This window comes from Callospermophilus lateralis, chromosome 4, assembly GCF_048772815.1.
Source record: "Callospermophilus lateralis isolate mCalLat2 chromosome 4, mCalLat2.hap1, whole genome shotgun sequence".
In the NCBI taxonomy this organism is placed as follows: domain Eukaryota; kingdom Metazoa; phylum Chordata; class Mammalia; order Rodentia; family Sciuridae; genus Callospermophilus; species Callospermophilus lateralis.
This window is the reverse complement of record NC_135308.1, coordinates 26,911,213-26,926,881: the sequence shown is the minus strand read 5'-3', so window position 1 is coordinate 26,926,881 and position 15,669 is coordinate 26,911,213. Positions and strand designations below refer to the sequence as shown.

Genomic DNA, 15,669 nt, shown 5'->3' with positions numbered 1-15,669 from the left:
AGTTGTTTGGAGGTCCTTCCTAATCTTTAGGAAATAGTTTAGCATAAGATTTCTTAGCTCTTTGTGTGATGGTCAAAAAAATAGTCTCAACAGCAACAAAGAGGAAACCTTTGTAAAACACCATTCATTCAAATTTAAAAAAAAGGAGTGGGGGGGGACACATTTTCTAGAAGCCCCAGAAAAGTATTCCTTAAATCTCATTAACCAGAACAGATGGGCCTCGGACAATCATTAGGAAAAACAATAGATTAGACATTCAAAATAAATTTCCTGAGAACATTGCAAATTCCAAACTCTACCATATTGAATTGGCTGGGAAGGAGAAAGTTTTGTAGTCAGTGTTTATGGAAATAAAATATACATGTTGAAAATAAAATAGATATATTGAAATGTATGGTACTTTGTATTAATAAATATAGACCTCTATATACCCAAATAAGTATGTGTTTTATGAATGTAACAACATACCCAATATTTCACCAATTGGCCACGTTATGGGTAAAAATCAGAGCCAACTTTGATTCTCAATCTTAGTTCAGTATGTTTCCCAGAATATTAGTCATTTTATTTTTCTTCTATGGCATCTTTTTCAGTCTATGAGATTTCTCCTCTGGATTATGACCTCTGTATTCTAAATTTATTTTCTCGTGTGATTGTTCACTAACAATATAAGAAAATTAATTAATTGTATTCCAATATTGTATAAGAACAATGGAGTGTCATAGGAGTCCTCCATCCGCAGCAATGTTGATTGTAAGCAACAAGAATAAGAACCCACACTATTTAAATCCAAAGACATTTTGCTTCCAAAAACCAAGTCTTTATATTTATTGTCATTTCATTATTTTCCTGAGGTTGTTTTTTAATGAAAATATTTTAAAACCTTGGGATTGAATGAATTCATACTCTTTTGCTTCTATAATAAATCACCACAAATTTAATGGGGTAAAATTATATAAGTTTATTATATTATACTTTGTACATCAGAAGTCTGAAACGGACCTTGTAAGCCTTAAATCAAGTGGTTAGCAAAGCTGCTTATCATTCTGGAAGCCCTGCGAAGTTGAGGGCCATACCACCTTAAGCATACCTGATCTCATGGGTGCTCTGTTGAGAATCTCTTCTCTTGATTCATTCAACTTCTAGAGGCCTCTTGCATTCCTTGGTCCATGGTATTTTTCTTGACCTTTACACCTAGTAGCATAGCAACTTCAAATCTCCACTATAACAGCCTGAAACTGCTCTCCAACTTTAGTACATGGGAAAAAGATTTAGCTCAACAGGTTAATCCAGGATAATGTCCTCACCTAAAATATTATCTACAAAGTTCCTTTGCCACATAAGGCACATATTAACAGGTTATAATATCAGGATGTGATATATTAATGCTTTCTCATTCTTATTTTATTATATTGTTGTTTATTTTAATATCTATTTTATTTCATTATATTGTTTATTTTAATGTTATGAAATATAAGTAAATCATTAAGGAAGTTATTGGAGCATATGTTTGCTATTTTATGACCAAATAATGTCATAAGCAGCAGTCTGTACATAACAGAAACAAGTATATTGTGTTAATTATTTTCCTCTAACTAAACACTATGCAGCACACAGACTGGTAACCATCACAAAACTGGATTGAGTTTTACCTGCTGATCAATTTTACTTATGCTTCTCTGTAATCTAGGTGTATATGGCTATTTATAAATATATCATAAAACAAGATATACAAAAGCAGCATAAGTCAATGGGAGAAGTTAACTGATTTTTAACTCAAATGTAAATATAAAAATCTGAACACAAAGCAATTTTTAACTTTCTTCTCTCTATATTACAATAGAAATTTATTTCTGCCTTTTTTTTAGCCCTGACTAAATCATTGTAAATTAGTTGAGGCATTAAAATGAACAGGTTTAGTCAATCTTTTGTTTGCTACAGCATTTCTAGGTATCACTGAAATCATGATTTGGGGAAATATGGTTTGGGGATCATTACAAAATACCTTTGCATTTCTCACATCCATCTTTAGTCATTTTTCAAAGCTTGATGCTCATAAGCAAATATTGAGTTTATTTTCTTCTAATAAGTATATGATAATTCTTTAAAAATGTATCTTTCTTAAGTACAATAATTTTAGGTTGTTCTCAACCAAATATGCTTAAAGGAAAATGTGGTTCTGGACACAGTTGGAGAAAAGGAATGTTCTGGACAAATATAACTTTGACTCACTTTTATTCATTCATTTAATTAATATTGAAAAATGGGATATTGAATAGGATTCAAAATTTAATATAAGAGCAGTGTCTTTGCACTCTGTTTACATGAAATGTTAAACAAGATAAAGTGTTGGTACTCACGGATTTTATATTAACTAGTTATAAAAGATATAGAGGTTATCATGTAATACACCATTACTGAAGAAATCAAATTCTGTTTTGTTTTGTTTTGTTTTGGTGGGGCTGCTGGGGATTAAACCCAGGACCTTGTACATGCAAGGCAAGCACTCTACCAACTGAGCTATAACCCCTGTCCAAGAAATCAAATTCTAAAGACATATTGATTGTAAATAGTAATATTTGAACTTTAATTATTTTAAGAATATCTTGTCAGGAAATAAAACAAGTTCTTATTAATAAATCAAAATTTAGAATTAAGCTCACTAAAATTAAGACTAAACAATTTGATTATATCAATACAATGACTGCTTTTACAGATTCTTCACAAAATAAAAAAAAACGTTAGAGTAGAATCATTTTGTTTTAAAATATTCATTTATGTGGTAAGTTTAGATAGATGACAAAAAGCCACATTGTAAATAACTGAAATAAGCATGAGACTAGAAATGATATCTGTGGAAATCATCAAATTACTTAAACATTAAACTAAAAATTACCGCCAAGGAAACCTAATAATTCCCCATTGCCTTACTGAAAAAGGTAAATATCCAATAATGCAGACATTTAAGAATTCACCAAGTTCTTTTCTTTGTGAGATTTCAGCAATTCATTTCTTTACATATTCTCATATTAATTTCCCCTGTATTGTCAATTTTAATAGAAGTTTTGAGAGCAAATAGGAAAGCTATTCTGAAATCATTTTATAACACTTTTAGATAAGATGTTCTCAGAGGAGAAAAGAAACTATGAAGAGAACAGAAATGAGAATAATTAGAATCGATCATTTTACATAAAGGAAGAGGTTTATTTATTAAATATTTTTCTAAATGTGTCTTTTTGAAGCCCTTGAATCTCAAGGAACCAATATTAAGTCACAATCACATGGCATGAATACGTATTCACAACTCTATGCTAAAAAAGTCCTATAATTAAAAGGTAGTAAAAAGATGAGTTCTTTAGAAATTCATAACTTCTCTTTTTATAAAACCTTTCTAATTATTTTCCATCTGCAACATTTGTTTGGTTCTGTTGATTTAGAATTTCCAAATACCTTCTTTGTGCCAGAAATTAAGATAGATGCTGAGGTTATAAAATGCAAATAAAAGATCTCACAGTATTGTAGAAATTTACAGGAATGTATAATAGTATGATGTGTGTGTATGTGTGTGTGTGTGTGTGTGTGTGTGTGTGTGTACATACACATACACATATGTATATGTAAATTTCAAACTTGCAAAGTAAATGTGAGCTATACACCAGTTACACACATGCAGATGGGCCATAAGTGAGGAACCCAGAACCCCAATTACAGGAAAAAAAATATATTCTTCAATTATCATGTTTAGATTAGGCAAAGAGCATATCATGGACGAAGGCAGGAGGTGCCTTCGAGCATCAAAGTTGTGTTCAGCCCAAAATTACTGAATGGTAAAAAGAAATTGTTAGAATGGCAAAAGATGCAATAGGACACATAGGCAGGAGCCTGGTTAGGGACCATTATATCACTCTGAAGGAACTTGTGTTTATTCTGCATTTCATGGAAAGCAAGGATTTAACTACTTATCCATTCCATAGTTATTTATTACACAGCTACATATTTCAGACATTAAGTACATCAGTAAATAAGATAGACATTGCCCATGCCCACAATTATAGACCAGTATAGAAAAATGTTAATTAAGTAAAACAATGTAAAATTACAAAAATATATGGAAATGATATTATTGAAATGCATTTTACAGAAATATATCTGATGTCAGTCTAGGAAAAGATATGAAAATTATAAAACTAGAGGAAAAGAAGCCCCAAAGCATTCAGTTATAACACTCTCAGAAGTAGATTATAAGAAACTTAAATTTGAAAATTGCCATAGCTATTAGTGCTGCTTGAGATATAGCTAAGGAGATAAGATCTCTAGCATACATGGCAATTGCTATTATATAGCAGGTGTGATAATCATAGAAGGTATTGAAAACCCACAGATTTATGCTGAGGTCAACATGATAAAAGTTTGAACCGATACATCTATACAAAGATATGCCTTTTTTTTTTTTTTACTGTGAGCTAAAATAAGAATTCAATTAATGATTTAACTTTTTTTTGCTACCCTCCCATGTGCATTACTATTATTTTCTAATTAGCAGAGAATATTTTTTCTCAAGTTTGTATCACTAAGTATATGTGATTTAAATTATCATCTTTCACCATATGTTAAATATTTGTTTACCAAAAAAGATAAAGGAAAAAATTAATAATCAAGTATCTGCAGAGGCAGATTGTCTTAAGTGAAAAATGATTTAATAAAACACAAAATGAATGACTGAAAGATTTAACTTCATGAATATTTAAAATTTCTGGTACTTAAAGTCTTTAAATTTTTATATTGTTGCTATTAGATGCAGCAGCCTGCAATGTTTTGCATGATTACTTTTCTCCCCACCTCCCCAGCTTTATCTCATAGTAGTTTCTGCCTTGTCTTTAAATTCTCTGGGGACAGCCTCATTTAAGCATCCTGCCTACTTTGGCTGAGTATTCCTTATTCATTCCAAGATATTATTTGTTTTGGAAAACACCAGAGAAACATCAGCACCAAACCATTGCTATACACCATGAAACACGTATATTTTTTTTCTTCCTATTATCTTCCCAGGCTGCAATTTTACATTTACTTATTGGGAACTTAATTTATAAGTAAAGTAACATAAGCACCCACCTGAGCCTTATATCTCCCAAATCTTGTTTTACCATCTCTAGGAAATAGTGATATCAACCTAAATGACCAATTGAGGAACACCAACTATGAGAATGAAAAGATTGTTCAAGTCAATAATGAGGATGATCACTCAGGGCAAATGAATTCTAGTCATTTAAAATTAGTGTTTCTTCAAATGCATCTGAGGGGTTTGGGTTTTAATTGTTATAAAGAAGAACAAAGAAGGAGGTTACAGCAAACTGGTTGTTACAATTGTGTTGGTGGAGAAAGAACAAAAGCAGACGTTGATTGGTGGTCAGTCATTGAATTTATATATTCCAGGTGAGACTTGAAATAGAAGGAAAAGGCTCTTACTGAGGTTATTATCTTTCAGGCATCTGGGAGCCTGCAGGAACCTGCCACATCAGGTCAAAATAACCTAGGTAACTATGATCTCATACCTCATGTTTCCCCGGGCTAAAGATTTATGTGACCTAATTTCAATTTTTTTTTTTTATGTTACATTATAAATCCTTTCACGGAGGGTACACAGTAAAGGATAGCAAAAACAAAACCAACTAAAAATTGATGTAAAAAAATGACAAAAATTCAAGCCTAAAACAAATGCACAAATGTAAAAAGAAGAAAAATAAGAACTAATACTCCTTACGAGAAGGAATAAATCTAAAAACTAAACAACACAAAAACTCACCAATAGGTGAGAAATATACTTAAAAACAAAGAATGAAAGTGCTCTAATCAATAATAAAACCATGAATTAAAAGTTATGATGCCATGTTTATTTTTCAAGGTAGCAAACATTTGTCTAGATAGAATGAAGGAAGCACTAAAATTGGAATAATGTTTATAAATAAACATTTTATATATATATATATATATATATATATATATATATATATATATATATATATCAAGCACATTAGAACTATGATTCAATCACTGTGCATATTATGGAATTTTTGATTTGACACTTGATGGGCATCCATTCCCAAACTTCAGAGACTGGAAGCAGTTTATTTTCTTGACTGAGTTACTGCTAGAATTTTTATGTAAATTAGATTCCACCAACCAGATGTCCTCCTATATGATGCAGAAGCCAGAAATAATTTAAAATTCTTATTCCTGATGTTTTGATTGTTGCTTCCAGCAGTAATAGTCAATATGTTCATAGTTGGGACACTAGTAACTGTGGATGTTACAAAGAGACACTATGTGGGTGGCTATGACTCACAATGTGGTCAAATCCCTATAGTCACATTAATATCAATGACCTCTTAAAACTCCACCAGAAAGTGTCACTTAGTGCTTAGTATCTATTGAGTAGTCTATATTAATTCTGAGGCTTCGGCCTGCAACTTGAACATTCAACCCTTCCAAATATTTTGTGACTAGTTCTGTATTAGTAGTGGTCAATTTTGATCAAATTGATGTATAGATTTAATTATAATCAAAATACCACAAGGAATATTTGTAGCAATTGACAAGTTATTTTAAATTTATATGAAAATGAAGTATTTAAAAAGCCAAAACAATTCTTAAAAATAAATAGAAAGTTGGAGAACTGATTATCTGATTTCAAGACAATGTAAAGTTACAGTAATCAAGATAGTGTTATTGACATCAAAATATTTATATTTTAGTAGACACAGATACAAAAAATCTACAATTCATTAGAAGACCCATACATGTTTGCTGTATTGAATTTCTAAAAATGTTGACATGATAAATCTATTGGGAATGGATAGACCTTTAAACAAATGCTGCTGAAACAATTGAATAGCAATATGAAAAAGCCAAATAACTCCTGTGAGTAAAAAAGGAAAATGAGAATGAATGCAATATTGAAGTCTTTCATTATGGAATGGGGAGGCCATTGTGCAGACAGGACTTACCCACAAATCCAGCTCTTGTCCAGAATGCCACCTTCACCCTCTGACCACAGGCTTCTGGAATGACCTACATGACTGGATAATTACCTTGTCGCAGTAGGGTCAAAATGCACTCAAGAGGTTATCAGGCTCTTGTATTACAGGTAATTCCATTTTGATTATACTTCTTTTCCTTATCTTCTATTGGTCACATATTAGCTCCCACTTTCTGCTTTTCTTTCTTTCCAGGAACACAGACTCAAAGTTATTTGAATCTTTTGTCTCCTGAATTGCAGTTCCTTAGATAGATCCAAAATAAAGGTTTTTGCTTGTTTATTTTTGTTTTGTTGGTATTGTTTTGCAGTTTCTCAGTTTGGTTTGACCTTACCCTATACCAAAACAAACAAACAAACAAAAAACCTAACTTATAATGGCTTATAAGCTACACCATCAGGTTAAAAACTGTCAAATTTCTAAAGGAAAGCTAGGGGAGAAAGACACTTTTGTAATATCACATTAGACATGAATTATAAGCATGTAGAATCTTGATAAATGTAGCAGTATGCAAAAACTTTTGCCTGTTAAAACCTACAGTATAGAAAATGCTCACAGAAAATATTTGTAAGATATTTAACGGATTCAGGAGCCGTATCTGGAACATTTAAAGATGTTTCCTAACTTTTAATAAGAAGACAAACTCCAAAACATGAAGAAGAATTTGAGCAGACACTTCACAAAATAATATATGTATTGAGGTGGCAGGTATTGAGTTTGTCAATTAGGAAAGCAAATCAAAGTGAAAGTTGCGACCAAGTCTTCCTTTATGTACTATGACAGTAAGAAGAAGAGGTAAAGAAAAAGGATCCGGGAAAGGTAGCAGAATACAACAGTTACTAATATGGCATTATGTAAAAATGTGGATGTGTAACCGATGTGATTCTGCAATCTGTATTTGGGGTAAAAATGGGAGTTCATAACCCACTTGAATCTAATGTATGAAATATGATATGTCAAGAGCTTTGTAATGTTTCGAACAACCAATAAAAAAAATGAAAAATAAATAAATTAAAAAAAAAGAAAGAAAAAGGATCCAGGTTCATGTGTTCTATTTTTCCCCACAAAATAATTATCAGGCAAGTTTCAAAGAGCATGCAGTACAGATGAGAGAGAATCCTCTCATTTTAACAAATGGGAAGAGCATGGAGTAAAAAAAATATTGAGTTAGAGTGGAAAACAGTGTCATGGCCAACTCAATTTGGCTCAGCCAGCCAACAGGAGGCACTGAGAGTTAGGGATGTAGATATGCATCTGAGCTAGGCCAAACATAGGAACCTGAATTCTTCACTGCAACTCCTTTTACAAAGCTATAACACATTGATTTCGCAGCAAATATGATGTGAGGAGGGCAGCTTTCTTCCCAGGAGGCTTGAAAGGCAAAGCCTCATACTTACTTGTGGTTGGGTCCTCAAGATTACATGTAGGATTTTAACCTGAAGCCAAGATATTTAATGCAAATGACAAATATACACAGGAAAATAAAAAAGGGTTCAACTTCATTTGTCCACAATAAATGTAATTTGAAATAAAAAAATGTGACATAAATATCCCCTCACCAAAATGGCTAACATTAAAACAATTGGTAGAATTAAGTATGGTGTAATGCAAGAATGTAGAGCCACCTAAACACATTTTTTTTAACAGGAATTCAAAATGATATGATAACTTTAGAGCTGAGTTTGGCAATTTCTTATGAAGTTAATAAATCACTCGATATATGACTCAGTAATGTAACTGCTATGTATTTATTGAATTGAATAAAAGTTTATCTCTACAAAAATATTTGTATGGGAATTGCATGGCAGTTCTAAACATGATAGACTAAAATGGGAAACAAATGTCAATCTAATTTCTTTACCTTGGAAAATTAGCATCTCATAGTCATGTTATCTTCAAAAGCTCATATTTTGTGTCTTCTTTACTACTAACATGCAAGTAGGTGATTTAGGTAGTATTAGACTTGCACAAATGTAAGGCTCTGATAGTAGTTTTATAAATATTTATTATTTGTCCCCTTTAAGGAAATGATGATATTGTTTTATCTCTAAAGATTACTGAGGATAGTCTAACATTTCAACTTTGACTAAACCAAGCATTATATTTATCTCATGTTTTGTGAATCTGCAAGGTAACATTTAGCCAAAGAGATCTAAGATTTGTGAAAAAAAATTGTTTTCCACAAGCTTCTCTCAGATAAACACATACATTCTCTGGCAGTAATTGGTGAGATACTAAAAGTATTTAAGAACTAACAAAAGTAGTCATATATCTATGTCTTGGTTACTTTAAAAGTGTATTTTCTTGTTTCGTTAGTGATTCAAATTCAATTTTATGGCAGAGTGATCTCTTTTAGAGTCAAATTACTAGGAGCAGCATCCACCTAAATTATTTATACCTGATATAACAATATTATTGAGGCTCTTGTATTTTTAACATCCTTTGAGAGTCCTTTTGAATTGAAATGTGTTCTCAAGAGGAGTCAGTAAGGAAAATAAGTGTGTACATAAAAGTGAAACAAGGTAGAAACTTATAAATATAATGAAAGGAAATTACTTAGCTCTTGGAATCCTTGTGCTTTACTTACCAATTTATATGAAACTTGTATAAAATAAATGTTTCTTTTCTTCAGCTTCTGTTTACATGTTGTCTTTTAAAGTTGATTCATGGCATTTTAAAATTCAAAATGGTCAAAAGAATGGATTGTTGCTATAAGCATGGAAAATATTTGACTATGTAGTTCATATTAATTATGTATAGTAATTTATCTCTCAATATCTTGTAAATATATTTGTAATAAGCAAAATTATTTTAAAATTGTATGTCAAGCTATTTGTACTTATGTTCTACCATTTTTAATTTCAAGTTCTTCATGTGATATAAATAAATAAATTGCACATAAAATGCACACCATAAATTTCTAGAATGTCCTAGAAACATGTCAGTAGCTTAAACATAAAACAGTAAAAATTGAAACAGAAAAATTACATAACATTTAAGTGACAAATCACTGTTACCCTTGGAAAATAACAATGGAGTTGTTTTCCATTCAGTTGGAATTTATAAAATATCCCCTGAACTACATGGTAAGCTAATGCAAGTGGACAACAACCTCAGTTTTTCTCCTTTGCCAGCAGGAAAGTCATTCACATGCAGTTTTGTTCATTTCTTTGTTGAGCTTCCCTGAGTTCAAGGGATGTAAACAATTTGATCAAATAGTCGCCAATTTTAGAATGAACATTATTTCCTGGATTGGGAAGTTCACTTTGCTGCTAAAGAAGGAGATAAAGAAGAAGGGGAAGAGGAAGAAGAAGGGAAAATTCTCTTCATTGAATTTTCAAGGTCACCAACCCTTCAGTTTACCTGACTTCAATCCACTTTGACTTAAATATATTTTATATTCCTCCCAAGTCAGACTCCCACTCTCTTTTGATTATACAGTTACCGATTTAATAGGTACCAATTTAACATTTACTTAGGTGATTAAAAAAATGAAGACTATTTCTTTCCTTAGCAATCTTATATAGTTATGAAAAACAAAATATACTACCAAAAGTTTCTAAAAGCTTTAATATTCAGGAAAATAACTCTCCTTACAAATTGTTAGGTTTTAAAAATAAAGAAAAATAACAAAGGTCATGCTAATAATTACTAAGAATATTATGATTATATCACTTTATTTTAAAAAACATTTTAATAAGAGTATAACATGGGTTTCAGTCTCAGATTTTTAGAAGTATAAGACAGAATTGTTACAAGCAAAATGTTGTCCTGAACATCTCTAGAACTTGTTTATCTTGCATTATTGAAATTTCATTAACATTGATTAGCAATTCCACATTTACTAATCTTCACTGACCCCTCACAATCCCATTATATTCTTTATTTCTCTGAATTACTATTCAAGATAGCTCATATAATTGGAATCATGCAGTATTTGTTCTATGTTACTAGCTCATTTCACTTAAAATGATAACTTCAAATTTCATCCATGTTGTTGCATATTACAGATTTTCTTCTTTGTTGGGTCTGGATCATATGTCACTGAATGTATATACTATACTTTCATTCCATTCATATGTTGATGGATTTTAGGTTTGTTTCCACATCTTGGCTATTGTTAAGAGTGCTGCAGTGAACTAGGGAATGCTAAGATCTTACTTCAATTCTTTGTGGTTTTGTTGTTGTTGTTTGTTTGCTTGTTTTGTTTTTTGTTTTGTTTTTGTTTTTGCACCAGGGATTGAACTCAGAGGTGCTCAACCACTGAGCCGCATCTCCAGTACATATATTTTTTTCTTTTTCTTTTTTTTTTTTTTTTTTTTTTTTTTACTTAGAGACAGGGGCTCACTGAGTTGCTGAGATGTTAGAGTCTGTAAACAAGTCAGGATGGTGCCTGGTATTTTGCCAGAGAAATGTTAGAGTCTGTAAACAAGTCTGGATGGCACCTGGCAAAATGCCAGAGTGGTTTGTGAAGTAATGCCAGCGAGCCATTAAGTGTGGAGATTCCTTATTGATTGACTGCTGTATCGAGTTTATGTTAATTAGATAAGCTGCATGGAATGTATAAATATCGCTCTGGTCCTACAATAAACAGCTTCCACTCCTGCTGTATCAACGTACTCAAGTTGTTCTTCATCCACCCCCCACCCCCCCATCTCCCCACCCCCATCCCCCCATGTCATTTAATGTATATGAGGTACCATTGATTACAACTGGATAAGATAAACAAATATTTTAAAAACTTCCAAGAAATGGAATTACCATTATTTGAAAATGTTATGCAATACTCAGAAGAATTCAACAAAGAAATAATTGCAAACAATAGAAATAAGTTAAATGTGCGTAAAGCACATTTAAATCAAAGCCAACTTCTTACATTGAAATCTTCAGACTTTCCTTAAATAAAGAAAACAATTCAAAAGATATATGGAAGAAATAACTGGAAAGTAATAACAACTCAACATTTCCCTGAGATATCTGAAGAAATCTTGGTTGTGACTATAAAAAAATTGCAGAAGAGAAGGGGAAAGCAAAATGTATATTCTCTCTTATATATTGTGAACTTGATGAGTATAATTGAAACATTAATTTTAATCCTGTTTGTAGGGAAAGTAAATTATACCAGAATGCACGCAAACCTTCATGAATAAAATTCAAATTCTTTCTTAAAATTCTAAATCAATATTGATGAGGTTCCTGTATTATTTTTGCAACAGATGATTCATTTTCTAATTAAAATTTATTGTACTTTTCCCCTCATAATAGTGGTATTATTTAGTACAATGCCTTATTAAAATAAATGTTTATTAGAACAAAAATTTAAAATGCCATAAAAATTGATGGCATTTCTGTGAAAACTTATTTTAAAATGGTTTTGGTTGACTTCAAATTTATAACAATACTGTTTTTATACTCAAATTGATCCATCATCCAACATTTTATATTATTTTAGAATACACAATGCCTAGAAGTCATAAATTTATAAAGATGCATTATGAGGCTGGGAGTATAGCTCAGTAGTAGAATACATTCTTAGAACCTGCTGAGTTCAATCCCCAACACTCAATAAAAACACAATTAAATTTAAAAGCTTCTATATAACTATTGTATTAAAAAATTTAAAATTGCATTGAAGTTCAAGGTCTCGATTTAAAAACTATTTAAAAATTTGTTGAAATATTTCTAAGTAAGGATTTTCTATATCAGGTCAGTAAGATGAATTCCATCCTGAAATTAATTTTCAAGATGTTATTTCAAAATGATACAATAATATTCCTTATCCATTGCTCAGCTGTACAACTTGAACTCTTTTTTGTCATGCATATAGCTTGAGGCACGTACTTCAAACTTTCTCCAAACTTTCATTTTTTTCTTTTGTAACAAATATATATGTTTTATAACAACAACAACAACAACAAATATATATATATATATATATATATATATATATATATATATATATATATATTGCAGAAGTAGGAGGAAGAGGTGAACTATGGATAGACAGATTTTAGAGGACAACCATAGTAAAAGACATTGTGTTGGGAAATATGTCATTAAAAATCTAAAGGGAAATCAATTTGCTTAGAAATTTGTGGGGAGCCATTCTTAATGATTCTGTCCTGGAATGGAGAGGCTTTTGACCGTAACTACATCTTCTAGTGACCTGGATATTGCCCAAGTCCTGGAAGTTTGAGGACACATCTTCAGATGTAGGCGTGTTGCCCCATGGAGTGAGCTACACTCACCTGTTCATTTGTGATATTACCTCTTTGCCCTGTTTGGGATAGAATGTTCCATGGAAACACATTATGTGTCCCCTTCTCTTGCTCTACCTTTGGATGTGGCCTTCTTAGATGTCAGTCAACCTGCTGACAGCAACTCAACCTCCTGAAACCTGACCCCTGGCATCATTTGAATGGCTTCTCCTCAATAAAAGAGCACAGCACCCACTTGCTCTCTTTCTTTTTGTGGACCCTTGGGGTCAGAGGCACTGTCACAGGACCCCAAAGAAAAAGGTATCTCTGTCTCTTGTTTGGTTATTTCGTGCAGCACAGTTCCCCTGGAGTGACTCTGAGTGTTTTAGTCATGAGGAACAGGGCAGAAACTATGTAGCAGTTTTATACATTGTGGCCATATGTTTCATGTTTATGTTAACTATGATTTTGATAAGTAGAGAAGTTACAGGAAAAAAAACATAATCTGAAAAGAATAATAAATGTTGGAAATGCTTTTATGAAATTGGAGACACTTGGATTTAATATTATTGGAATTATTCTGAGATAATACTTTATTCTCAGATGAAATTCTAACATACACCAATAATGATGGTTTGGTTTCCTGTGGCGACATGCCACTAAACCGGTCAGGGTCACTCCAGGAGAACAGGGCTGACAGGAAATAATGACATGGAGTCAGAGCAATACCTATTTCTTGGGTTCTGTGTTGGCCCCAATGACCCAATTCTCACAACAGAGGCAAGTCAGGCAAAAAAAGAGAGAGAGCACGCCTTGTTTTTTTGGGGAGAAGCCATTCAAATGAGGCAAGGGGTCAGGTTTCAGGGGGGTGAGTCTAGCTGCCTGACATCTTGCAGGTCAGCAGATTGAATGACACCTGGGAGGCCACACCCATCTGAAGTGCTGTGTGGGGATCAAAGGTAGAGCAAGGGAAAGGGACACATACTTGCACAGTCCAGACAGAGCGGCATTGTCAGTCCAGTACACTTTGTGGCTCAAGTATGCTCACAGCTCATACACACAGCCCAGGGCTGGCTCGCCAGATACACAGCTCCTGTCCAGAGCAGCTCCCGACAGTTTCCCCAACCTCTCTAATATATCCAAAACCTATTTGAGCAATGATTTCTATACTGATGAATTATAATTTCAATTTTAATGAATATATAGAGATGTGTGTTACTATTTTATTTTTGCCACCTGTTTCACCTTAACACAATTACATAAATAGGAAGGTCATTTTTATTAGCTTAAATTGATCATATAAATACTCAAGATGTTTTAGAAAAACATATGAAAACTAGTGCATATTGTTTACATTAGGGTTATTACTTAGGCTTTAACAACTCAGAATCTAAGGTCATGCTTCCAGTGATAGGAGCCTATTTAATATTTTTTATTATTTTTTATATATGACAATGGAATGCATAATAATTCATATTACACATATAGAGCACAATTTTTCATATATGTTTGTATATAAAGTATGTTCACACCAATTCGTGTCTTCATACATGTACTTTGGATAATGATGTTCATCACATTCCACCATCATTTCTAAACTCCTGGCCCCTCCTCCCTTCTCCTCCCACCCCTCTGCCCTATCTAGAGTTCATCTATTCCTCCCATACTCCCCCTCCCTACCCCACTCTGAATCAGTCTCCTTATATCAGAGAAAACATTTGGCATTTGTTTTTTGGTGAGATTGGCTAACTTCACTTAGCATTATCTTCTCCAACTCCATCCATTTAGCTTTAAATGCCATGATTTTATTCTCTTTTATTACTGAGTAATATTCCACTGTGTATATATGACAGGGACACAGCCACATCAATGTTTATAGCAGCACAATTCACTATAGCTAAACTGTGGGACCAACCTAGCTCTAATATTTAAGAGTGGTAGTACTGGGAAAAAATTGTTAAACTTCTTAAAGCTTTGTGTATCTTGTTTGTGAAACTGATAAATTTGCTGTGAGGACAAAGTGAGAAAATCTGCTTGAAGCATTTAACACAAATCTTGCTTCAGTCGAAAAATTCAGTAAATATTATTAACCAGACAAGCAAATGAATTACAAATATTTTGAGATATCCTTTTTAACCTAAGATTTCGATGTTTTTTTTTTAGAAAGCATAAGATACTTTCATTTGTAGATCTTTTTATTCCAAATTGGTGCAGTTGATAAATAAATGGAATTCACACATACGTCTTCAATAGGATGAACAGGAGTGATAGCACCAAAGACTGAAGTAAGATGTACAAGAAAACAATTGTCTAGGTTTTAGAAGATCAGAAACCCATGATTTTTTATTGAAATGTTTAATATATTGAAATGTTTAATATATTCATACCATTATAAGTTGTGAAAAATGGAAATAAATATAAGTAAAAGTGTATAATTT

General features: G+C 32.2%; 1 non-coding gene across 1 annotated transcript; it reads right to left on the bottom strand.

Annotated features, from left to right (window-relative positions):
- Window positions 1-2,457: 2,457 nt before the first annotated feature.
- Trnaa-ugc (transfer RNA alanine (anticodon UGC)) lies at window positions 2,458-2,530 on the bottom strand. Its single transcript has one exon. It is a non-coding gene; the product is annotated as a tRNA-Ala (tRNA).
- Between the last annotated feature and the right edge of the window lie 13,139 nt (window positions 2,531-15,669).